A 27,039-nucleotide genomic window follows, 5' to 3' on the forward strand; every position below is an offset into this window, starting at 1 on the left:
TGGTTGGGCAGATATTTATAAGGGTTGGCTAATAACAAAATTTGCTACCAGTAATTTAAGTCTTTAAGATTTGCGACATAAGAGAGCTTTTAACCTAACTTGCTTTATTATAAAATCATAATAATCTTCATATAACTCTTTAATGAAGACTTTGTAATAGACTTAAAACTATGCGGGCATACAGGACAGCTATTGATGTGATCATGCATGGTCACGATATGTACCTCCGCCAGCAGTGCACAATTCTAGAATGATATTTCCTTTGTCTTAAAGGCCCGCCCATTGAACTAGGCTCCCGTTATAAGCGGAATTTGGGGAAGTGTCGGACCATGAGAGTTTATTGTATGGAGTCTTACCCTGCATTTTTGCAAGAGGTTGTTTTCACGGCTTGAACCCGTGACCTTCTGGTCACATGATAACAACTTTACCAGTTACGCCAAGGCTCCCCTCGATATTTCCTTCGTCTTATTTTATTTAATATCATTTGACTAGGCGTAAAAACTAACTCAGTACTAGATATTTACACTAAATAGATACATAAATGTGTTTATATATACAATTGTCTCACTTAATATAATTAACTTTTCGGTATATATTTGGTGTAAACACTTACTGCAACTAAGTTTTTACCCTTAGACTAGGTATAAAGCAAATATTTAATTAATGTGGACATAATTTGATAGAAAACATCATACTAAAATTTAAGAAAAATAAAGTTAAAGTAAACTCTGATTCTTAAAAGTTGTGTTAATAATATTTTTCTATATCATTTTATGTGATACTATTATTATTATTATTTATTTTTTTTATAATAGTTTTACTTATTAATCATGTTAACTTATACTCTCTCTGTTTCAATTTGTTTGTCCTACTTTGATTTGACACAAAGTTTAATAAAGAAAGTAAGACTTCTAAACTTGTGGTATTAAACATGTCATAATATTTGTGTGGCTATAAAGTTTTTGAAACTTGTGGTCTTAAACAAGTCAAAACATTTGTATGGCTATAAATATTTTCTATTAAGGAAATATATGAATGTGTCAATTTATTTTGGAACGGACTTATAAGAAAATAGTGTCAATCTTTTGAAACGGAAGGAGTAGTACTTTTCACGTACCTAGTTTTAAATATGAAATTTTTATTTTAAAAAACCTTATAAATCTATGCATCAATTTACACAAAAAGTTAGGTGCTTTATGACCGTCATACTCTGAACTCCTCACATAAAATGAAATAATTAAAGGAAGTATTAGCAGTAGAATGATTCCAACGTACATGTCGATACATATATTAATAGAAAAGAGTATCATAATATATGGAATTAACGCCATGCAAGATAAAATCCAAAAACCCCCCCTCACCCCCTCAATATTTCTTAGCTGTTTTTGGTTTATTATTGAGTTTGTACAGTATACAAGGAATATTATGGAGTACCATTCTACTAAGTTTAAAGGTATTAATTGAGGAATAAAGCACACCATCTCACGTGCACTCTGTATGCATGTAGATCGTACGGATAGCTAAGGCTAATAACTTTGGAAAAAGAAAAGAGTAGGTAAAATAGAAGAAAGCTATGCTGCATTTGCCTAAAAATATGGAAGATGATTTCCTTTACTATAATCCATTAATATCCAGGTAATGAAAATTCTATATCGACAATCAAAAGGAAAAAGAAAAGCCTGGGAATGCAAGCCATAAGCTTATGGCAGACGTATTCACAGTCTCGGTCTCTCTTTGTTATAATATGCATGACTGCCTACTCAATTCGAAAACAGAAAACATTAGTTCAAAAAGAACCTTCATATAATTTACATTTCTAAATAAGGAAGTTTCAGCTGTTTGAAACAGATATGCTTGTTAAACGGTACATATTTATGTGAATAAGCTATTGTTTTATTTGATTTAACTCTCACAGTAACCGTACATCCAATTCAATGTACAGACACACACATTGTTAGAAAAGATCGAAAGTGAAGTATTATGACTGGATTTTGCAAACGGTTCAATGAACTCCAAAAATTAATGGCTGAAATTCCCTAATTTGATTCATAGAGTAGCGTATGTGAAACTGGAACAAAATGTCACCACTGTTATTACTGGTTTTAAATGTTGAACTGGATGTAGTTGCAAAACATTTGGAACGTTGAAGGCATAATAAATTTGAGAGTTTAACTTATATTGTAAAGAAATTTTCTTTAAGTAGTTATTCGTTTAAATTTTTTGATAAGATTATTATACAATTCAATATAGTGTTAGATTAAATAGATCTCTTTAGTTCAAATCTCATCGCTACTCATTAAAGAAAAATATCACGTGTTGTCCCGTAAAAAAGGGAAAAGGTCCAAATTTATCCTCTCTACTTTTGAATATTATCTACATCTAATCTTTATTATACTATTCGGTCAAATTTATCCCTATCGTTATATTATCCGGCCAAATTTATCCTTACCGTTATACTATCCGGCCAAATTTACCCCGTAATATGGCCAAATTTTTATGACATTTGCCACGACATAATATCCATTATAACAAATTTGTGGTTCATAACATTTGCCATGACATAATATCCATTATAACAAATTTGTGGATCATGACATTTGCCATGACATAATATCCATTATTAGGCCAAGAATTTCTTGCTATAAATAGAGGAGTTTCTCCTCATTTGAAAACACACCAATTCAAGAGCTTTTCACTTTTGTCTTTCTTTCTCCTCCTTTATTTTATTGTAGAGTATTTTATAAGAGAGTGAGTATTGGGAAACACTTGTGTGAACCCTTTCTTTGGAGTGATCTTGTGAGGTTATTCTCTTGGGGTATTTGGGATTAATTAGAGTATTTACTCTAATTTTGTACTCTCTTTTGTACTCTTGTTGGTATAGTGAAATTGCTCCTCTCTGCTTGTGGACGTAGGTCACCTTGACCGAACCACGTTAAATTTGTGTCTTCTTTATATTCTTTAATTGCCGTTATTATCAACTTTCATTGTCTTTGTTATTGTCATTATACCGTTGTTTGGCTAAATTCCGCACTACTCGGGTTTCCGATCATAATAAATTGGTATCAGAGCCATATCTAACCGGATTAGTTTAAATAGCCAAAATAACTCTAACAAAGTCTTATGTTGAGAAATTTGACCGAAGTGCAAACTTCGGAATGTGGCATTTAAAGATGGAAGCTATCCTAATTCAGGATGGCTTAGATTTGGCACTGCAAGTAAAGGAGAGTATGCCGGATAAAATGACGGACGAGGAGTTTGCCGTCATAGACAAAAAGGCAAAAGTATGTATTATTTTAAATCTTCCAAATGAGGTTTTGCGTGAAGTTACAGCAGAAAGATCAGCCAAAGGCATATGGAAAAAGCTTAAAACCCTATATATGAAAAGAACAGTGGAAAACAGACTTTACCTAAAGCAAAAACTCTACACTTTTCGTATGGCTGAAGGTACCTCTATACTTACTCATCTTGATACTTTTGATTCTCTTCTTATGGATTTAAGTAACATAGATGCTGAAATCAAAGATGAAGATCAAGCTGTGTTATTGCTTGTTTCCTTACCGTAGTCGTTTAAACATATAAGAGATATTATGCTTTATGGAAAGGATAATATCTCTTATAAAGATATCAAATCTATTTTGAAATCAAAAGAACAAATAGATAGAGATATTACTGGGAAAACTAGTGGGAACCAAGGGGAAGGCTTATTCAGAAGAAGTAGATCCAATAAGAAAGATTCAAGTAGTGAGAAACCTAAATCAAGGTCAAAATCCAGATACAGAAATGTCATGTGCAAATATTGTCATAAGAAAGGTCACATTATTTCTGAATGCTTTAAATTGAAAAACAAAGAAAAGCATACAGAAAAGAAAAATGAGTACAAAAATACTGACACTGCCGAAGCAAGTGTAGCTGCTGATGAAACTGAGGGAACTATTTTTTTAGCAACTAATAATAGTTTCAAATCTAACAATGAGTGAATTTTAGATTCGAGTTGTTCTTATCATATGTGTCCCAGTCAGGATTTATTTATCACATATGAATCTATTGGAGGTGGAGTTATCTTGATGGACAACAATGCTGCCTGTAAAGTTATTGGAAAAGGTACAGTCTGAATCAAAATGCACGATGGTGTGGTGAGAACTTTCACCGATGTTAGACATGTTCCTGACTTGAAGAAAAATCTCATCTCTTTGGGCAGTCTAGAATCTCTTGGGTGCAAGTACACAGGTGAAGGTGGAGTTCTGAAAATTTCTCATGGTACTCTTGTGATCATGAAAGCACGCAGATCTGGTACGTTGTATACTCTTTTGGGATCTACTGTTACAGGTGCTGCTGCAGTTTCAATATCAGATAAATCAGATTCTGACATCACCAAATTGTGGCATATGTGATTGGGGCGTATGAGTGAAAAAGGTCTTTTCATCCTCAGTAAAAGAGGTCTTTTATGTGGCCAAAGTACCGAAAATATGGAGTTCTGTGAACATTGTATGTTCGGGAAGCAGAAAAGAGCCAGTTTCAAATCTCCAGCGATTCATAGAACAAAAGGTACTTTGGATTACATTCATTCAGATCTTTGGGGTCCTTCACGTACCCTATCAAAAGGTGGTGTCAGGTATATGTTAACTTTCATTGATGATTATTCAAGGAAAGTTTGGGTTTATTTCCTGAAAAATAAAAGTGATGTTTTCTTAAATTTCAAACAATGGAAAGTTTTGATTGATAAGCAAACAAGAAAATAGGTTAAGCGGCTTAGAACAGATAATGGCTTGGAATTTTGTAATGATGAATTCAACAAATTTTGCAAGAATGAAGGAATTGCTCGACATCTACTGTGAGAATGACACCTCAGCAAAATGGTGTGGCAGAAAGGATGAATAGAACTCTTTTGGAAAGGGCTCATTGCATGATTTCAAATGCTGGGTTGACAAACGCCTTTTGGGCAAAAGCTATCTCTATAACTTGTTATATTGTCAACTGAGCTCCTTCTGCACCTTTGAACTTTAAGACTCCAGAGGAAATGTGGTCAGGTACTCCTGCTAATTATTCTGATTTAAAGATATTTGGTTGCCCTGCATACATGCATGTAAATAATGGAAAATTAGAGTCAAGGGCTAAAAAGTGCATTTTCCTTGGGTATGCATTTGGGGTGAAAAGATACCGACTATGGTATCCTGATCCCATGGCACCAAAATTTAAAATTAGCAGAGATGTAACCTTTGATGAATCCTCTATGTTACATTCTAGAAAAGAGTCTTCTAGTTCTTGTAATACAGATAAAGGAAAGAGTACACAGAACCAGGTGGAGATTGAGATTGGCATTCTTTCTGAGCCAAGCTCATCAACTTTGGAGCAAAATACAGTTGAAACTCCTGAAGTTGAGACAGAAGCTAAAATTCCTGAAGTTGAGACTCTTGAAGTTGAACCAGAAGAAGAGGAGTGTTTTATAGCCAAACATAGACCAAGAAGAGAAGGTAAACAACCATTAAGGTTTGGAGATTATGTTGAATTTGCTTTTTCAGTTGCACAGGAAACTGAAGAAATTGGAGAACCATCAAAATACTTAGAAGCAATTTCTGGTGCTGACTCAGCCAAGTGGCTGATTGCAATGAATGAAGAAATTGAGTTTCTCCACAAGAATGGTACTTGGTCTCTTGTGAAGCCGCCATTAGGAAAAAGAATTGTTGGTTGCAAATGGGTCTTCAAGAAAAAGGATGGCATTCCAGGGGTTGAAGATGCGAGGTATAAGGCATGATTAGTTGCAAAGGGCTATAGTCAGGTACAAGGAGTTGATTTTAATGATATTTTCTCACCTGTTGTTAAACATAGCTCTATTCGTGTCTTGCTTGCCTTCGTTGCCATGTATGATTTGGAATTAGAACAACTTAATGTTAAGACAGGTTTCTTACATGGCGAACTTGAGGAACAAATATACATGCGTCAACCCGAAGGATTTGAAATTTAAGGAAAAGAAGATCATGTTTGCTTGTTGAAGAAATCCTTGTACGAATTAAAGCAGTCACCAAGACAATGGTATAAAAAGTTTGATTCCTTTATGTTGGGTCATGGTTATTCGAGGAGCATGTATGATAGTTGTGTTTACTTTCGGAAGTTAAATGATGGTTCATTTGTGTACCTATTATTATATTTTGATGACATGCTCATTGCTGCTAAGGATTTAACAGAAATTCACAACTTGAAAAGTCAGCTGAAAAGTGAATTTGAGATGAAAGATTTGGGAGCAGCTAAGAAAATCCTTGGCATGGAGATCAAAAGAGATCGAAAAGCCAACAGGCTATTTCTGACCCAGAAGAAGTACTTGGAGAAAGTCTTGGAGAGGTTTGGCATGAAAGATGCTAAACCAGTTAGTACTCCTCTTGCTGCTCATTTTAAGTTATCAGCTGCCTAGTCCCCGCAGTCAGAGGAAGAAGAGAAGCACATGGCACAGGTTCCTTATTCCAGTGCAGTCGGCAGTATTATGTATGCAATAGTTTGTACACGTCCAGACATTTCATAAGCAGTGAGTGTGGTAAGCCGGTATATGGCTTGCCCTGGTAAAGCACATTGGCATGCTGTGAAATGGATTCTCAGATACTTGCGAGGTACTTCAAATACATGTTTGAAGTTTGGGAGAAATACTAACACTTTGGTTGGTTTTGTAGACTCAGATTATGCAGGTGATCCTGACAAAAGAAGATCACTGACAGGCTATGTGTTTTGCATCGGTGGTTGCACTATTAGTTGGAAAGCTACATTACAACATGTAGTAGCTTTATCTACTACCGAAGCATAATATATGGCAGTGACCGAGGCGATCAAAGAAGCTTTATGGTTAAAGGGTCTATTTGCGGAACTCAGTTTACACCAAAGTGGTATTACCATTTTCTGTTATAGTCAAAGTGCCATTCACTTGACGAAAGATCAAATGTATCATGAGAGGACGAAGCACATTGATATAAAGTATTATTTCATCCGAGAAACCATTGCTGAAAGAAAAGTCTCTGTTTAGAAGATCAACACTAGAGACAATCCTGCTGACATGTTCACAAAACCTCTTCCAGTGTCCAAGTTCAAGCTTTGCCTGAACTTGATTGGCATTTATGAAGAATGATTTTGCCCATTGGGGTTTTTGCGGAGAAGGTGGAGCAAATTTACTATATTTAAGCCGAAATTAGGCTAAGGTGGGAATTTGTAATATGGCCAAATTTTCATGACATTTGCCATGACATAATATCCATTATAACAAATTTGTGATTCATGACATTTGCCATGACATAATATCCATTATAACAAATTTGTGGATCATGACATTTGCCATGATATAATATCCATTATTATGCCAAGAATTTCTTGCTATAAATAGAGGAGTTTCTCTTCATTTGAAAACACACCAATTCAAGAGCTTTTCACTCTTGTCTTTCTTTCTCCTCCTTTATTTCATTATAGAGTATTTTGTAAGAGAGTGAGTATTGGAAAACACTTGTGTGAACCCTTTCTTTGGAGTGATCTTGTGAGGTTATTCTCTTGGGGTATTTGGGATTAATTAGAGTATTTACTCTAATTTTGTACTCTCTTTTGTACTCTTGTTGGTATAGTGAAATTGCTCCTCTCTGCTTGTGGACGTAGGTTACCTTGACCGAACTACGTTAAATTTGTGTCTTCTTTATATTCTTTAATTGCCGTTATTATCAACTTCCATTGTCTTTGTTATTGTCATTATACCGTTATTTGGCTAAATTTCGCACTACCCGGGTTCCCGATCCTAACATACCCTACCATCAAGAAACTTTTAAAAATTACCCCTCAGTCCGATCCAAAATCTCCCAAATTATTTTAGTTAAGTCACTTATTCTTTTTCTTGATCCACTATTTTTAAAATAGTTGGCATTTAAATGCTTTCTTAATTGGAAAAAAGAAATAAGAGATAGAAATATTAAAATAATACAACACTTAGTAAATAAAGTATAGTAAATTGAAGAATCTAAATTAGGTAGTTTGTCTAAATTTCAGAAGTATTTACAACACCCCAACTTTAATGATTTCGTTCCACCAAAAGTATGACGACTTTGCAAGTATTATTGAGAGAAGTCGAAGTTTCTCTAAGATTTTGCATTGTCCGAATTTAACTTTACTTTAATCAAATGTCTACGCATTGTGCGCTCTTAAGTTAGTCGACCGAACTCTATACTGATTAGATAATTTTAAAATATATTTGAATATACATGTTTATACATGATGAGCAGACGCATATAATGCATAACAAATAGACCTACAGAATTTTGCAGTGTGTATATGATTGAAAAATTATAAAATATTTAAACCAATTCCAAAACAATTATCTAAAGAAGAGAAGTGGGTGCAATGGAAATTAAAAATATTCACGAATAATTTGTAATAGTTTAGTACTTTCAATTTCTGAAAATAGTGGATCAAGAAGAATAACAAATGATTTAATTAAAAGCGATTTGAGAGATTTTGGATTACCTGATTGAAGCGTAATTTTTAAAAGTTTACTGATGATAAGGATAAATTTGACCGAATAGTATAAAGATGGTGCAATATTCAAAAGTAGAGACTTAAATTTGGACCTTTTCCCTAAGAAAATCAGGTACGCTTGTATAAATTAGGACATACTTTGCTCTTAAAGGATCCATGACTTTGACCTGGTTTGCTTGTAAATTATGCCCTGGCAATTAAGTCCCAGCTTAATAATAATGCATCTCAAGTTACTACAGATTATTATCAGTTTAATTATCAATGCTAAAAGATCACATTCATTGGAGGATAATCGAACAAATCATAACTGAACACTCACCAGTCACCAATAGGTCAGCGAGGACAAGAAAAGCTATCTAACAAATTAGGAACAATCCTTTCAAAAGTTAAAAAGAAGAAATTGAAGAAAATTTTAATTTTTTCCAGAACAAATTAGGCTTTTCCCTGTATACTGGATTTTCTATAAATTTACTCTCGTACCTCGTACTGTTACATCTTTATCTACTTTGGGAAGTGAGAAGGCACTGATTACCTATGATTCACTGTTGAATATTCCGCCTTAAATACGAGGTTTTGTCCTTTAGAGTACAAGAAGTTAAGTCGGCACAAAGAGCCCTGAGGATGTCAAAATCAAGACTGGCAGAGTGCACTATACGTCTTTTCTCGATCCCTTCCTTTTTTTTTTTTTTTATATATATGAGAGAATTGATCAAAAGTATCTCTCATTTCTTATTAATTAAATTACATTGCTGCTAGAAATGACCGAGGATATTCTAAAAAATAGCGTCCATTTTTAAATTTATGTCAGTAGATTCGGTAATAATGAGCTCTACAACAAAAATACTCCATTCTCAAAACAAACCTATTATTAATCTCAACCATACCACAGTACTCTAAGATTAATTCAAAGACACCAAATGTTATAGCGGATTAATCCAATTCAAGTATCTTTTGAGCAGTCTAGTCCTAGTAAAGTGATGAATTGTGGAATTAGGTGTAAACAGTTGTTATCCACTCAAAATGCTATCAAAGAAAGACAAGAAGGGACAAATTATGACCTATTACAGTGTGAAGTATGGTTTAGGCCAAAATATTAATGGATCTTCCTCCTTACATGACTGATTCCTAACTTAGGGCACCCACCCCCTCTTTAGGACCCTGACCCTCCCTTTAGATATATATAATGGCATCAATCTTCAACCACTCATATAACTCTATGTTTATCATCCACTTGCCTTCTTAATTTTCCTATTCACAACTGTATAGAACTTGACATTTCCTTTCAAGACTTCATTGGAAACGATACTACTTTCGGCAAATACCGTTCTCCCCCTTTTTCTTTCGTTTGTTCTTTCTATTATGTGGCCATAAGTTAATATTTTCTTGATAAGATATGTAATTCTTATATCCGTAAAAGAGTAACACGATTACAACTACTTAGTCTAAATTTTATTTTAATTTGACTCTGATTTTTTAATTAAAGCCGGGGATCTAAGCGAAAATAGTGAAAGAATAAGATGATGAAAATAACTAGGTATATGAATTAATCGACTCATTTTTAATCCAAACGTATGCCGATAGATAGTTGTGTTGACCCATATACTTTAAATTTTACCTTTTTTAGAACGAAAAGAAGTACTCCTACTAATATCTTTATTTGTGTCATAAACAACAGTGCAAACAATTCATTGCCACATACACTTTCGATCTTTCTCTTTCTTTTCTTTTTAATTTATTCGCTTTTCAAAAGTAAATTTTGGTCTCGAATTTAGATATTTTTTTCGTGTTGATGATCCATAGAGAAGATACCCCTAAAAAAAAGAGATCAAAATTTTGGACAGAATTGTTTATTTAAGTTTTATGTAAAAATAGAAATTCCGTCTGCCTATTTATTAGAGCATTTTCGAGTAACAAATGACAAAATCTCGACAAGCCAGAAGAAAAAAAGAGTTCTTGAAAGGACATCACATTACAGAGTGCTTTATTTCGGATAAGTTAATTAGCTGAATTAGACCTCTTCAAGAATTAAAAAAAGAAAATGGAAACTGGTACTATGTGCTGCCACATGGACCATCCAAATTGTTGCCACATGGGCTGTTTCCAATTAAGGCTACACTTGAATGTTAATACTAGTGGAAATGTTAATTACTCTTGTACTTTGAAGCAATTAAGTACAAAGGGGCATGTTCTTTGTGGGATATTGCTACCTTTCTTTCTGTAAATGGAGAAAAAAACCATAACTAAAAGCAAAGCCAATGGATAATAATTTCCGTGACTTCTTTTCTTTTTCAAAGATTTCAGTGATTAATTCGATAATAACAACTGTTGGAAACAACTTTGCACAGGGAAGGGCTTTACTCCCGACCTCATATTCATATTGTGGCGAATACACGCTCTACGTGTATAAAATTAGAATGGGACTATAAACCACTAAATATTGGACCAGAATCTTCTTCACACAACCTAAACTCTAAGGGGGAAGAAAGAGGCGATACAGTCGAAGACGAAGAAAGAAAAAGCACTAAGTGGTCTGTCGAATGATCTAGAAAATAAAAGATCATACCCTATCATACATGGGACTATCAGACACAACACACATTTGGGCCACATACACAAAACATAAATCAGCAGCCCAATACAAATAAAGAACTGGGCCTATTACTGCAGCTCAAATCCGATCCACTTCAATGTAGCATATTGGATATAGCTGAAAGACACTCAAATCTTCCAGAACTTTCTTATCTAAATGCAAGTTACAACTAGAGTTATGGGCAAATACATGTGATTATAGGCAAACATATAGGAATTAGGGACTTCTAATTAAATATAGTTGTAGTTGTCCTTTCTTGTTTTTTAAATACTTGTATAAACATACACATTGTACAGAACATTAGCATATCAAGAAGAAAGAATCGTTCTAACTTTCTTCTAATTTTCTACATAGTATCAGAGCAGTAGCTATCTGAAACCTTAATCTGTATTTTTTGTTCCAGTTACCATCTTTTTCTTTCTCTTTTCAAATGGCAACAAATTTCACAGATGACTCCTCCAATGTTTCTGCAGCTCACACAGTCTCTCAACCCACTGTTATACTTATCGATTTCTCTGATCCCTATTATCTTCATCCATCTGACTCACCAGGCATGGTTCTTGTCAACTCACTCTTTGATGGAAAGGGATATAGAGAATGGCGTAGAGCCATAGTCATTGTACTCTCTGCCAAGAATAAACTTAGTTTTATCGAAGGAACTTATTTTGTACGTGATGCCTCTTCCACTGACTTCAAGCAGTGGAATCGTTGCAATGATATGGTTATATCATGGCTTTTGAACTCTCTGTCTAATGACATAGCTGAAAGTATCCTTTATTCTAAAACTGCAAATGATATTTGGAAAGAGCTTGAGGTCAGATTTGGACAATGTAATGGTGCTCAACTTTATCAGTTACAAAAGGAGTTGAGTGATCTAGTACAAGACACCTCTGATGTGGCAGGATATTATACAAAGGTGAAAAGGATTTGGGATGAGTTAGATACCTTGAATACTTGTGTGCACTGCACCTGTGAGTGTGATTGTGGAGGCAAGTCCAAAACATTCAAATCCCTTCAAGATGGTAGGCTCATCCAATTTCTCATGGGGCTTAATGATGCGTACTCAGCTGTGAGGAGTAACATTCTGATAATTACTCATCTTCCTAGTGTCAATCAAGCCTACTCTCTTATCATTCAAGATGAGAAGCAAAGGGAAATTCATGTTGCATAATACCCAGTCGAGAATGCTTTCCTGATACAAAATTAGCAAACCACTTTTCAGAAATATGCTACTAGAGAAGGAAAAATCAAAACAACTCTTGAAGGAAAGAAGCATAACCTGATATGCAACTATTGCAAGAAACATGGACATTCCATTGACAAATGCTATAGAATCATTGGGTTTCCCTCAACTTTCAAGTTCACTAAATCCAAAAGGTATCAAGCAGGTCCTCACAGCAATGCAGCAATCATGAATGAAGAAAACACAACCCAGTCAGTCAACATATTGGAGGGACATGCAGCAGACAAAGTCATCACTCAAGATCAGCTAAATCAGATCTACCAGCTTCTTCAACAGGTGAAGGTTGGCCAACAGGGTGAGCAAATTTCTGATGCAAATGCTAGTGCCAACTGTGCTGGTAAAACAATCACTGCTCCTAACCTATATTGTCTTTCCTGTTTCCCTTACATGAATTCTACCTCCTGGATAATAGATTCAGGGGTTTCAGAACATATGACTTTTGAATATTCCATTTTATTCAATGTGAAATTTCTAACCAAATCTCTCTATGTTAATCTCCCAAATTCATACAAAGTTAAGGTCAGTCAAGTTGGTAGTGTGCATGTTCTGCCAGATTTAACCCTACACAATGTGTTATATGTTCCAGATTTCAGATTTAACCTAATTTCAGTTCACAAACTCACTCAACAACTCATATGTACCTTGCTTTTCTCATCTTTTGGTACATTCTTGCAGGGCCCTTCACTGAAGAGGACAGTGGTAATTGGTGAAGTGAAGGAATGCCTATATCTACTTAATGCAGCTTCTCTAAGTTCTGGACTAGCTTATGGAAGTCCATTAGTTTTTCAGTCTTATCCAGCTTGTAATAACCTTAGGAAAGATCTTTTCTCTCATTTAGTTTCTTGTTCTTTTAGTTCTAATGTAAGCCTATGGCACAAAAGGTTGGGGCATATGCCTCTATCTAGTATGCAAAATATATCTAGTTTTCAGTTTCCTTCTCTAACCAAGTTTAATGTTCCTTGTGATATATGTTCTCAAGCTAGGCAGACAAAATTACCTTTTCATTCAAGCAATATTAACACAAATTTAATTTTTTAACTTATTCATGTTGATATCTGGGGACCCTACAAGGTACCAACTCATGATAATTATAGATACTTCTTGACTATAATAGATGACTATAGTAGAGGAACTTGGACTTATCTTTTAAGAACAAAAAGCAATGCTTTTCCAGTCTTGCAATCTTTCATAGCAATGGTGGAAAGGCAGTTTGCAAGAAAAGTTAAAATCATTCATTCAGATAATGCCTTGGAATTAGGATCAATATCTATTTTTTCAAAAATTTCTCCTCTAATGGAATCCTTCATCAAACTTCTTGTGTTGCTACCCCACAACAAAATGGAGTGGTTGAACGAAAGTACAAACATCTTCTAGAGACATGTAGGGCTCTATTATTTCAGTCTGCTCTCCCTACTATGTATTGGGGTGATTGTTTGTTAACTGCTACCTTTTTAATCAATAGATTTCCTTCTAGAGTGCTTAATTTCAAAACACCTTTTGAAGTCCTTTTTGGAAAACATCCATCTTATGATTTTTTGAAATATTTTGGTTGCCTATGTTATGCTTCTACTTTACCTCATCACAAATCAAAACTTCAATCTAGATCAGTCAAATGTACATTTCTAGGATATCCCTTTGGGAAGAAAGGATACAAACTATTAGATCTTCAATCTAGAACAATTTTCATTTCTAGAAATGTAATTTTTTATGAGGATATATTCCCTTTTTCTTCTCCTACACCTGAACCACCCATTTTCCCTAAAGAAGTTTTTACTATATCCGACCAAACTCACTCTTTCATCCAGACTAATCACCCTTCTTCTTCTTCTTCTTCTTCAGAATTCAGTCTTAGTCTTACTCTCCCTCCTTTAATAGCATCACCTAGAACAGCTCCTACTTTATCTCCTATCTCCAGGATCACTTCTTCTCCATCTCCTATTCCCCTTCAACCTACACTAAGGAGATCTACTAGGGACCATAATCCACTATCTTATCTGGCAGATTATGTGTGCAATGCTGTGTACTTGACTGCTCTAACAGATTTGTGTTTTGCAGCACCAGTCTCACCTACTACCATACCTTTCACAGACCTTTCTCCTACAAATCAATCACTTTTCACCTCTATTTCTCACATCATTGAACCTACAAGCTTCTCCCAGGCAGCTTTACATCCCGATTGGCAGGATGCAATGGCTACAGAACTTCAAGCCTTGAAGGCCAACCAAACCTGGGAAATGGTTGAATTACCAAAAGGAAAGAAACATTTACTATGTAAATGGGTCTATAAGGTTAAGTATAGATCTGATTGTAGTATTGAAAGGTTCAAGGCTCGACTAGTTATCCGAGGGGACATACAAAGGGAAGGAATCGATTACAATGAGACTTTTAGTCCAGTAGTCAAAATGACCACTGTTAGATGCATTTTAGCAGTCGCAGTCAAAATGAATTGGAAATTATTTCAATCAGATGTCAATGAGGTATACATGAGATTTCCACTAGGAATAACTTCACCCTCCACTAACCATGTTTGCAGACTAAAAAAGTCCTTACATGGACTTAAACAGGCTTCACGTCAGTGGTACGCAAGACTTACTGGTGCCCTCAACTTCAAAGGCTATTCCCATTCTCTTAACGACTATTCCTTATTTTTCAAAAAGACAACTTTTGGAATTTCTATTGTTGCTGTTTATGTAGATGACATACTTCTAACGGGTGATGATCTTAAAGAGCTTTCTAGTCTAAAAGCATTTCTCAATTCAGAATTCAAAGTTAAAGATCTTGGAGAGGCTAGTTATTTTCTCGGAATGGAAATATTACGAGAAAAACAGGGTCTAATTATCAGTCAGAGGAAGTTCACCTTGGACCTTCTTTCTGAATTTGGTGTCCTTGATTCACGTCCAGCTTCATCTCCTTTAGACCCTAGTTGCAAGCTTCGTGTCGATATTGGTGAGCCTCTTCATGATCCAACAATCTACGGGTGACTATTGGGCAAGCTCAATTTTTAACCCATACTCGCCCTAACCTCTCATTCGCCGTTCAATATCTGAGCCAATATATGCAAAGTCCGCATCGACCTCATTTTGATGTTGCCTTACGATGTCTCCGATATTTGCTATCTTCGCCGGGCCTTGGGCTCTTTATGAATTGAGACCCCTCTTTTCAATTGCTCGCCTTTTGTGACTCAGATTGGGGGTCTTGTACGGAGACACGTTGCTCAATAAGTGGCTTTTACATCAACCTCGGAGGATCCCCCGTTTCATGAAAATCAAAGAAACAATCTTCACTCTCCCTATCTTCTGCAGAGGCCGAGTACCGATCTATGAAGAAGGTCGTTGTAGAACTCACATGGCTTGTACGCCTTCTCACAGATCTCTCAGTTCCCCCCTCTTTGCCAGTTTCTCTTCATTCTGATAGCCAGGCGGCTATTCACATAGCAAAAAACCCAGTCTTCCATGAACGGACGAAGCACGTAGAAATTGATTGTCACTTCGTCCTTCAATAGTTCCTCGCCGGCTTGATCTCTTTATCGTTTGTTCCTTCGACATCTCAGCTCGCAGATGTCTTTACTAAACCTCTTTCTGGACCTCTACACCGCTCAACCGTTTCCAAGCTGGGTGTGCTTTCTCATCCCTCCAACTTGAGGGGGGGAGGGGGATTGGACCAGAATCTTCTTCACACAACCTAAACTCTAAAGTGGGGAAGAAGGAGGAGATACAGTCGAAGACGAAGAAAGAGAAAGCACTAAGTGGTCTGTCGAATGATCTAGAAAATAAAAGATCATAATCTATCATACATGGGCCTATCAGACACAACACACATTTGGGCCGCATACACAAAACATAAATTAGCAGCCCAATACAAATAAAGAACTGGGCCTATTACTGCAGCTCAAATCCGGTCCACTTCAATGTAGCATATTGGATATAGCTGAAAGACACTCAAATCTTCCAGAACTTTCTTATCTAAATGCAAGTTACAACTAGAGTTATGGGCAAATACATGTGATTATGGGCAAACATATAGAAATTAGGGACTTCTAATTAAATATAGTTGTAGTTGTCCTTTCTTGTCTTTCAAATACTTGTATAAACATACATATTGTACAGAACATTAGCATATCAAGAAGAAAGAATAGTTCTAATTTCTTCTAATTTTCTACACTAAACTAGGAGGACTCTTTAATTAATCCAGCATTATTTTGCTGGTTGATTAATATGTCGATTTCAACTTCATATTTAGTACAAAGATTTTAATGTCATTACAGAACACAACAGTGACATTAGAGATAAGTGTTGGTAATTTCATATTTTTGGTTACAATCACTGTTTCAATTGGTTGGTACATAGTTTATATACCGAATTGTTTGCATTAAACTAAAATGAGTTAGTTCTGAGTCAACAAATTTTCTCAAATGTCACTGCTAAGACACAAAGATAACTACTTTCAGTTTAAAGAGAAATGCTATTCGTTTGTCGGTTAACATGTATTTTCTTTTCAAATGACTTTACGGTTAGAGAAGCAAATTTAAAATTAAACACCACTATAGTTTCTATGCCATGTCATTATATGCATTTTATGGAACTTATACATGTTGGAACCATGTATCTACACACAAAAAACATTCTTCGTCATGCAAGTTATTGGTCTTCCAAACCAAGATATATATATATATATATATATATATATATATATATATATATATATATATATATAGACACACACACATACACACACATATATATATAAAATTGTATGTTAGCTTATGCGCTCAATAATATTTGCTATCGTAAACCAAAGTACCTCCGAACAATCTCGTCCTTAATCATGCCAACATTGGACCAATGCAGTTTTTGTTACATTTATCATAATTAAACCTTCCTTAATCACGAATACCAACATAACCAAATGACGTAGATCAAGTATGGATGTGTAGCATAGAAATTACATGCAATGTGATCCGAGCATGCCTATTTCCAATTGGTCCAACTGAAAAATAAGACAGAGTAAAATTAAACTGAATACTTTATGTTTGCAGAAATAACCTCAAATATCCTTAAACTAAAACCTTAAACTGAAAGACAAATTATGTCTTTAAAGAGTATTTAAATGGTTACAAACTCCCACTGAAACTGAATATTCTTAAATAACATGACACCCATATGAGCAGTGTGCCCATAAAAGATCTTGGGTGGTAGTCCCTTAGTAGGTGGATCCACAACTATGGAATTTGTACCAATATGTTCTATAGATACCTAATCACTCTAAACTCTTTCTTTAACAATCAGAAACTTTACGTCATTGTGCTTTGACTTTACCGAACTTGTGTTGTTATTGGAATATAAGATTTCTAGCTTATTGTCACAAAATAACTTAAGTATCCTTTCAACTTTATCCATAGATTCACAACAGTGATAAAATTCTTGTAACGACTCGGCCGGTCGTTTGAGAATTTAGTTATATTCCCCTATTTATTGCCTCCTCTATATTATATTGTGGTTATGTGACTTGGTAGAGTGGTTGGTTTGGTTTCGGGTAAGTTTCAGAGTGAATTGGGACACTTAGTCCCAAAGTTGGTAGCTTAAGTTGAAAGAGTTAACCGAAGTTTGACTTATATATAGATGACTTCAAAATGGAGTTTTGAGGGCTCTGATAGCTTCGTATGGTAATTTTGAACTTAGGTGCATGTCCGGATATTAATTTGGAGGTCCATAGGTCATTTTGGCTTGAACTAGCAAAAATTAGAAAGTTGAAGATTTGGAGATTGAGAAGTTTGGCCAAGACTTGACTTTATTAATATCGGATCCGGATTTTGGTTCCGAAAGTTGGAATAGGACCATCATGTTATTTATGACTTATGTGCAAAATTTGAGGTCATTTGGACTTGCTTTGGTATGTTTCGGCATTAGTTTTAGAAGTTAGAAGTTCATTGGTTCATTAGGCTTGAATCGATGTGCAATTCGTGGTTTTGGTATGTTTTTAATGTGATTTGAGGATTCGAGCGAGTTTGTATAGTATTTTAGGACTTGTTGATATGTTCGTATGGGGTCCCGGGGCCCCTGGGTGTATTTCGATTTGAGTTAGGACCATTTGTGTATGTATTGGGACTATTGGTTTTATGTGCTTCTGGTTTCCTTCACTGCGTTCGTGAAAGTTCAGCCGCGATCGCATAAATGGGGAGACGTTTGAGGAAGGTTGGATGTTGTGTACTGAAAACGCGGGTAATTTATCGCGATCGCGTAGAAGGAAGGGGAGACTGTGATGTGGCACGCGTTGCTCATTGTGTTCACATAGGCTTGGACGCGATCGCGTTGCTTGAGGATGACTGGTCATCATGTTCGTGACAGTGGTCACGTGATCGCGTAAGAGGCTGTTGTGAGATGGGAAAATTTATTCTCCTCAATCGCGAGTGCTTTTCCACGATCGCGTAGAGTAATCACTGGGCAGCAGATATTTAATTTCCAAATTGAGGGTTAGAGTTATTTTTCATCTTTTGAGTTAGAGACTTCAGTTTTGGGTGATTTTAGAAGAGATTTTCAAGGAGTTGATCGGGGTAAGTGATCTTGACTTGGATTTGACTATTATACATGAATCCATCATTGTTTTATTATTTAATTAGTGTTTTGAGTTAGGAAAAATTGGGAAATTTTTGTGAAAACTTCCTAAGCTATAATTTGAGGGTTTGAAGGTTGATTTGAGGTCAGAATTGAATAATTTTAGTATGGTTGGACTCGTTATTTAATGAGTGTTGGATTTTGAAAGTTTGGTCGGGTTCCAAGACGCGAGCCCGGGGTTGACTTTTTAAGTTGACTTTTTGATTTTTTCTAATGATTGCTACTTTATTATCTGAAATAGTTTCTTATGGTTTGTATTAATGGTATAAAGTTATTTTGGCTAGATTCGAGTCGTTCAGAGTTGGATATTTGCGGAAAAGGTTTACTAGTGGATTTGAGTTAGCTTGTTTGAGGTAAGTATCTTGCCCAATTTTGTGTGAGGGAGCTACCCCTTTAGATTTGGGTTGATTGTGCTATTTGTGATATGTGAAAGTCGTGTACGCAAGGTGACGAGTGGTACACATGCTATATGTGGTATTTGATTGGTTTAGGCTATTTGAACTCTTTTCATGCCTTTAATTGAATTGTCACATCATGTTATATCTTTCATTGCTAGTCTATCCTTACCTGTATTAATCTACCCCCACATGCTTTAATTGACATTGTTAACACTTGTTCCACTCTTTACTTGCTATTTGCTCTTATATGCTTTAGTTGAAGTTATTATCTTCCTTATTGTCGGTTACTTCTTTAATTGTTGAATTGTTTACTCGAAGTTGTTGTTTTCATGGAATAGCTTCTTGTTGAGTTATTGGTGTTGAAGTTGTATAATCCGTGTTCACATTGAGGCAAAGTTGTTAATTGTTGAAATACCATTTTTGTCGAGCTATTCACTTTCAGTTTGCTATTGTTGAGACTCTTGTACAGATTGTGATTCAGCCATGGGCTATTAGTTATGGAAACCTTAGTATTGTTGATTATTTTGGCAAGTTGTGGCATATGGGAACTTGTGGTGCGAGTTGTGATATTGATACATATGCGAAAGTATAAGAATATGGGTTAATATGCATGTGTTAGCATAAGGTGGGATTTATGTGCGTGTTGCTAGTAAGGAAATTACTTGAAGCCACGCGACGACATAAGGTGGGCTAAAATGCGTGTGGCTATTTCGGGAAAAATATTTTCAAACTATCTAATTGTAAGGCTTACGCGGCGGTATAAGGAATGATTGTAATTGTGATTGTGAAATGAGATTACAAGGCAGTACATCGGTTGTGATTCTTGTTGTTATCTCTCATTTACCTCACTTGTATTTGTTTGTATTATTGTTTTAATATTCTTATCATGTGTTTCTTCCTTGTTGCATTTATTGCTTTAAACTCAGTTGTAGTCTATCTTGTTGTATTTCTTTATTGCCTCATTTTTCTCGTTTCCATTCTTAGACCATATTATAGTTGTTTAGCATCTTTTTCTTATCCTAGAAAGTGTCTTGACCTAGCCTCGTCACTATTCTACCGAGATTAGGCTTGATACTTATTGGGTACCATTGTGGTGTACTTATAGTTCGCTTCTGTACATGTTTTGTGCAGATCTAGGTACCTCATATCAGGCTAGGCATCAGTGATTTGGCTATTCATCTCGGAGACTTTAAGGTATACCTGCCTGGCATTCGCAGGCCTCGGAGTCACCCTCTATCCTTGTTTTTCTATTGCATACTCTTTATTTACACGGTGATGTATTAGGGATGTTTTAGTATATTTGTGTAGAGCTTATGACTCAATCTCACTAGATTTTGAAAGTTATTGTCAGCGGTATTGTGGAGTTTTATTATGATAGCTAGATGGTTTAAATTTGAAGTTCTATTCTTGTTTTTGCTATTTCTCCTTGCATATTAGGCTTAACTAGTGTTAGAGACTAGGTTCCATTATGACATCATACGGTGGGAGATTGGGGTCGTGACAAGTTGGTATCAGACCTCTAGGTTTATAGGTGTTACGAGTCATAAGCAGGTTTAGCAGAGTCTTGCGGATCGGTATGGAGATGTCTGTACTTATCTTCAAGAAGTAATGAAACTGTTAGGAAACATCACTTCTTTGATTCCTTATCATGCGAATTTGTTGACTTTGAAATTCTGAATCTTTGTCTTTCTATTCTCTCAAAGATGTTGAGGACACGCACCGCTGGATCCGATGATCACACACTTGGGCCCTCTACTAGATTCGCGAGAGGCCGGGGCCGGGGCATAGGCCGAGAGGGGCACGTCGTGTAGCTAGAGCACCTGCCCGAGCTACGACAGAGGAGCCACCAGTAGCTCCGGTTGGGAGACAGACACCCGAGGCACTTGTTGCCACCCCTGTACTTCAGGAAACCCTCGCACATTTCTTGAGCATGTTTGGTTCTCTAGCTCAGGCGGGGTTGATTCCACTTGCACCAGCCACATCTCAGGCTGGGGGAGGAGCTCAGACTCCCACGACCCATACTCCAGAGCAGTGAGTCCATGTTGATCAGGTCCCTAAGGTTATACCAGTGCAACCTGTTTTCTGCTTCATCCCTAGGTTAGGGCAACGACATCTGAGGAGGAGCAACTTAAACTTGAGAGGTACAAGAAGTACCATCCTACTACTTTCAGCAGCCTAGATACAGAGTATGAACATGGCTTTCTAGAGAAGTGTCACCATATTCTCCGCACTATGGGTATTCTGGAGACAAGTGGGTTTGCTTTTACTACATTCCCGTTGTGAGGAGCATCGTATCAGTGGTGGTGAGTTTATGAGGAGGGTATCCCAACCGTTGCAGCTTCACTCACATGGACTCAATTTTCAGAGATGTTCTTGAGAGTGATTGTTACTTGGACCCTTTGGGATGTATGGCGCGCAGAGTTTGAGCAGTTGCGCCGGGGTACTATGACAATGTCAGATTATGCTATGTGATTTAGTGATTTGTCTGGACATGCACCTACCTTGGTTTCTACAGTCATAGAGTGAATTCGTCGATTCATCGAGGGGCTCAACTTTGCTATTAGATTTAACATGGATAGAGAGTTGGAGATAGATAACCCATATCAGCAGGTGGTAGAGATCGCGTGGAGGTTGAAGGGTATGCGGGGCCGGGAGATAGAAGACAGGGAGGCCAAAAGGCCTCGAGGTACAGAAGTATTTAGTGGTGGCCATGCTATAGCTACAGCCCATCATGGCAGGGGCTATGCGAGACGTCCAGTTCACTCAGCACTTCCAGCTTCTAGTGGTGCTCCGGCTACTTCCAGGTCTCAGGTTGCCCATTATGCACCGCCACTATCGAGTGCACCTCATGCACGGGGTGATTTCAGCGGTCAGTCCAGCCGACTAGGCCCGAGCCAGTTTCATCAACCATGCCCACTAAGAGATTTCTTTGAGTGTGGTGATACCCGTCATATAGTGAGGGACTGCCCCAAACTCAGGATGGGTGCACCTCCATAGACTACTTAGGCTCTACATATTCCACAAGATCCACAAACTTCTCAGGTCGTGGTTGCTTCTCTAGTTGCTGCTCCACTTGAACAGCTAGCCATGGGTGGAGTTTAGGGGGTAGAGGTTGCCTTTGAGGGGGAGGCCAAGCCAGATATTATGCTCTTCCGGGTAGGACAGAGGGGGTTGCATCAGACGCAGTTATAATAAGTATTATTTTGGTTTGTCATAGAGATGCATCAGTCTTATTTGATACAAGCTCCACTTACTTATATGTATCATCTTACTTTGCTATATATTTGGGTATATATCGTGATTCTTTGAGTTCTCCTGTATATGTGTCTATGCTTGTGGGAGATTCTATTATTGTGGACCGTGCTTATCGATTTTGTTTAGTTGTTATTGGTGGTTTTCATACCAGAGTTGATCTATTGTTGCTCAATATGGTAGATTTTAATGTTATCTTTGGTATAGACTGGTTGTCGCCCTATCATGCTATTCTGGATTGTCGCGCCAAGATGGTGACATTGGTTATGCTAGGCTTATCGAGGTTGGAGTGGAGGGGCACTTTGGATTATGTTCCTAGTAGGGTTGTGTCCTTCCTTAAGGCACAACGGATGGTTGAGAAGTGGTGTGAAGCATACCTAGCCTTTGTGAGAGATATCAGTGTTGATACTCCTACCGTTGGGTCAGTTCCCGTAGTAAGAGACTTACTAAATGTATTTCCAATAGATCTTCCGGGCATGCTGCCCGATATAGATATTAATTTTGGTATTGACTTATTGCCGGGCACTCATCCCATTTCTATTCTACCATATCATATGGCCCAGCAAAGTTGATGGAGCAGTTGCAATAGTTGCTTGATAAGAGTTTCATCCAGCCTAGTGTGTCACATTGGGGTGCTCCGGTTCTGTTTGTGAAGAAGAAGGATGGTTCTATGCACATGTGTATTGATTATCGATAGTTGAACAAGGTTACAATAAAGAACAGGTACCCATTATCGTGCATTGGTGGCTTATAAGATCAGCTTCAGGGTGCCAAAGTGTTCTCAAAGATTGATATGCAGTCAAGGTATCATCAGCTTAAGATTCGGGATTTGGATATTTCGAACACTTCTTTTAGGACTCGATATAGTCACTACGAGTTTCTTGTGATGTCATTTGGGCTGACCAATGCCCCAACAACATTTATGCATATGATGCACAGTGTATTCCAGCCATATGTTAATTCATTCATCATTGTATTTATTGACGACATCTTGGTTGACTCCCGCAGCCGGGAGGATCATGAGCAGCATTGAGGATTGTTCTCCAGACCTTGAGAGAAAAGAAGTTATTTGCAAAATTCTCAAAGTGTGAATTCTGGCTTGATTCGGTGGTGTTTTAGGGTCATGTGGTGTCAAGTGTGGGGATCAAGGTAGATCCGAAGAAGATCGAAGCAATGCAGAGTTGGGCCAGACCATCTTCAGCTACTGAGATTCGGAGTTTCCTTGGTTTGGCTGGGTATTATCGCCGTTACGTAGATGGTTTCTCATTCATTGCTGCACCTATGACCAGATTGACCCAGAAAGGTTCTCCTTTTAGATATCCGAGGAGTGTGAGGAGAGTTTTCAAAAGCTCAAGACTGCTTTGATTACAACCCCAGTATTGGTGTTGCCTACGGGTTCGAAGTCTTACACTGTGTACTGTGATGCGTTACGTGTTGGCCTTTGCACGGTATTGATGCAAGAAGGTAGGGTGATTGCCTACGCGTCTAGGCAGTTGAAGGTTCATGATAAGAATTATCATGTCCATTATTGACGGACAATTTTGACACTCCCTTTTAAAATTAATTTATTTATACTTTATAATTTACAATGAATGTTTTTGAATATATTTTCAATCAATAACATCTCAACAACAACAACCCAGTATAATCCCACTAGTAGGGTTTGGGGAGGGTAATTTGTACGCAGACCTTACCCCTACCCTAGGATAGAGAAGTTGTTTCCGATAAACCCTCGGCTCCCTCCCTCCAAGAACTACCCACCTTGCTCTTGGGGTGACTCGAACTCACAACCTCTTGGTTGGAAGTGGAGGGTGCTCACCATTAGAGCAACCCTATTTTAATTAATTTGGAAGTGGTGGGTGCTCAATCAATAACATCTATTTTTACATAAAATTAATTTGGTACTAGTAGTTTCAAAATTGATAATTTAACTTTTATAATTGTAATTATAAATATATTATACCTACCATTTTATGATTAATAAAATAACCTTATATACATTATATAGGTCTTGCAATTAGTTTAATTAGTTATTTATTTGATTTTAGTTAATTGGTCTATCATTTCAAGATTCGAAACTAATATTACAGTTTGAAAAAGAGAGTAATTTTATAATTAATTACTTTACAATAATTAGTAGTGTATATGCTAATTATAATTTTATTACATTTCATTGATAATAATTAAGTTTATATAATTTAATTTCAAATTAAAAGTAGCTAAATGCTATAATTGCAATTCTCTATTAAATACGAAAGGGGTATTCTTTAAATCAATATCAGCCCAGTGACAGACCCAAACACATCTGACCCAGTCCAAACCCTCTCCCTACTCCACCTTGGCGATCCACTCCCCTCTCCCTAAATCAATCGTAGCTCACCACGTCACCTGTCTCCCTCACTCACAAAAAAAATACAACAGATCTGAACTGTTGGTCTATTTCATCAACGGTCCACGTTTAATCTCCATTTTCCTATTATTCTTTAATCCTTTAAGACTTAATCTCCACCATCCGATCAGGGAGATCTGGTCACCGATTTTAGTAATTTAAACATTTTATAAAGTATTTATCTCTCTAAATATCAGGGCCGTTGACCGTTGATCAAATGATCCAATGGCCCGGACTCAATCTCGCATTTTTAACTTTGAGAAACCCCCAAACCCTAATTCATTTTCTTCCAAGCTCAACCGCCCCCTTTCCCTTTTCCTCCATATTCTCTCAGACTTATAGCCACATCAGTCTCCAAAACCTTACACAAATTCGTGCAAGGTCAAAATCAACCACAAAATCATTCTTTCTATCCCTGCTAGCCGCAATTCTCGCTCAGATCTTTGCTCTTTCATTGTTATAATTCAAAACCCCAAATCAAAACCCTAGGTCTAAAATGATGACTTGGGATTTCATATACTTTTGGCTCTGTGCTTTCAAATCGACGCAAGCATGAAGACATTAGCTGGCTTCATTATTGATATTCGATATCCAAAGGTCAAATGCAATGACCTATGGGTATTAGGGTTCAGACCGATGGTCTCTTATTCTTCAAAGGTCGATCTCTCACTTCCCCATGCTGAATTCTTTCACTGCTCAAAGTTTGAAACTTTGGTTCCTATACGGCTAAGCAAAACCTTTGTTTGGTTTGATGCTCAAAAGGAGTTCAGTATACTTCGACCCCTTCTTTTTTGATTGCTTTATTCAAAATTATGAATACATTGTTGTCATTCTATTGAGTGCTTTTGTTTATGATGTTTGTCATTAGTTTATGACTGTTTGTTCCTGCTCATAATGACTTGTTACTGATTTATGATTGACTGTTATGCTTTGACATTATGTGTTTCTAATCAGTATCATTTAACTATTATGTGACCTTGATGACTATTATTCTAAATCAAACAACCTATACAATTAAGCTCATTGATATGCCTTAATAGCTTTCCATATTTGTTCAGACTTCATATTTCTTTAATGCTTTGATGTGGTCTTCATGTCTATCACACTAATTCTGTTTAGTGTAGTCTAATATTTTGTACTTGAGTTTGTCATATAATAATTTTAACTAGAACAAATATGAATGCTTAAGGTCTAATCCTTTATCACTTAGTTGGAGTATGTCAGTCTAAGTGTTTAAGTTGCTTTCTTTCTTCACATGAATGTTTGTAATTCTAAAGCAGCCTTTGAGTCATTACTGTGAAAGTCTTGTATCTTTATATAATTGTTGATCACATCTGTGAGCCTTATTGTATAAAACAGTCCCTTAAGGTAACTAGGCTAACTCTAATAAACTATTGAAGCAACTCTTATATTTGTTCTGTCAGGATCAATTTATCTCTTATGAATTAGACCATAATTATATCTGTTATGACTGGGCATTAACTATTATGTTAGTAGTTGAATAGAACTTTATCATGTTTAAACTATCATCTTAAATATGTACAGCTGAACCAAAGTCTCCCATGTTTTGAACTTCTTTAATGATATTATTGACTTGATTTCATAATGTTTGAGACTCAATCCTGTTTGTGAAGTTATAACCTTGGTTGAAGATCTCAAGCATGTACTTGAATGATAGTTTGTATCCATCTATGTTTCCAAGGCTTTCATTAGTTCTTAATGCTCATGTTTGTGCATCCAGTATCATCAAAACCTACTGAGTCTGTATGAGCTTGCTGTAACCCATTGTTGGTGTCAATGGAAGACTTTGGTATAATCTTCTTTGCTTGAGTATAGCAATGTGCCTTAACTTTCAAATAAAGTCAATATGAATGTGAGATTTAGAGCTCTTTGAAAGGAGAGTAATTATGTCATATGCTTAGGGTAATATTGGCCTATCAACTAACACAAACACCTTTGCTAATGCTCTTAAGAGATTCCTAAAATGAAGCTAGTAACTCATCATCTAATATAAGTCAAGACCTAGTTTAGGGATGACACCTTTACTCTTTTAAAGCTCACAT

At 36.5% G+C, this 27,039-nt stretch overlaps 1 long non-coding RNA gene across 1 annotated transcript; it reads left to right on the top strand.

The window, feature by feature from the left end:
* Positions 1 to 12,247: 12,247 nt before the first annotated feature.
* LOC104111686 (uncharacterized) lies at positions 12,248 to 13,260 on the top strand. Its single transcript, XR_011414201.1, has 2 exons — positions 12,248 to 12,663; positions 13,002 to 13,260. It is a non-coding gene; the product is annotated as an uncharacterized lncRNA (long non-coding RNA).
* Positions 13,261 to 27,039: the final 13,779 nt, after the last annotated feature.

Source organism: Nicotiana tomentosiformis, chromosome 2, assembly GCF_000390325.3.
Source record: "Nicotiana tomentosiformis chromosome 2, ASM39032v3, whole genome shotgun sequence".
In the NCBI taxonomy this organism is placed as follows: Eukaryota; Viridiplantae; Streptophyta; class Magnoliopsida; order Solanales; family Solanaceae; genus Nicotiana; species Nicotiana tomentosiformis.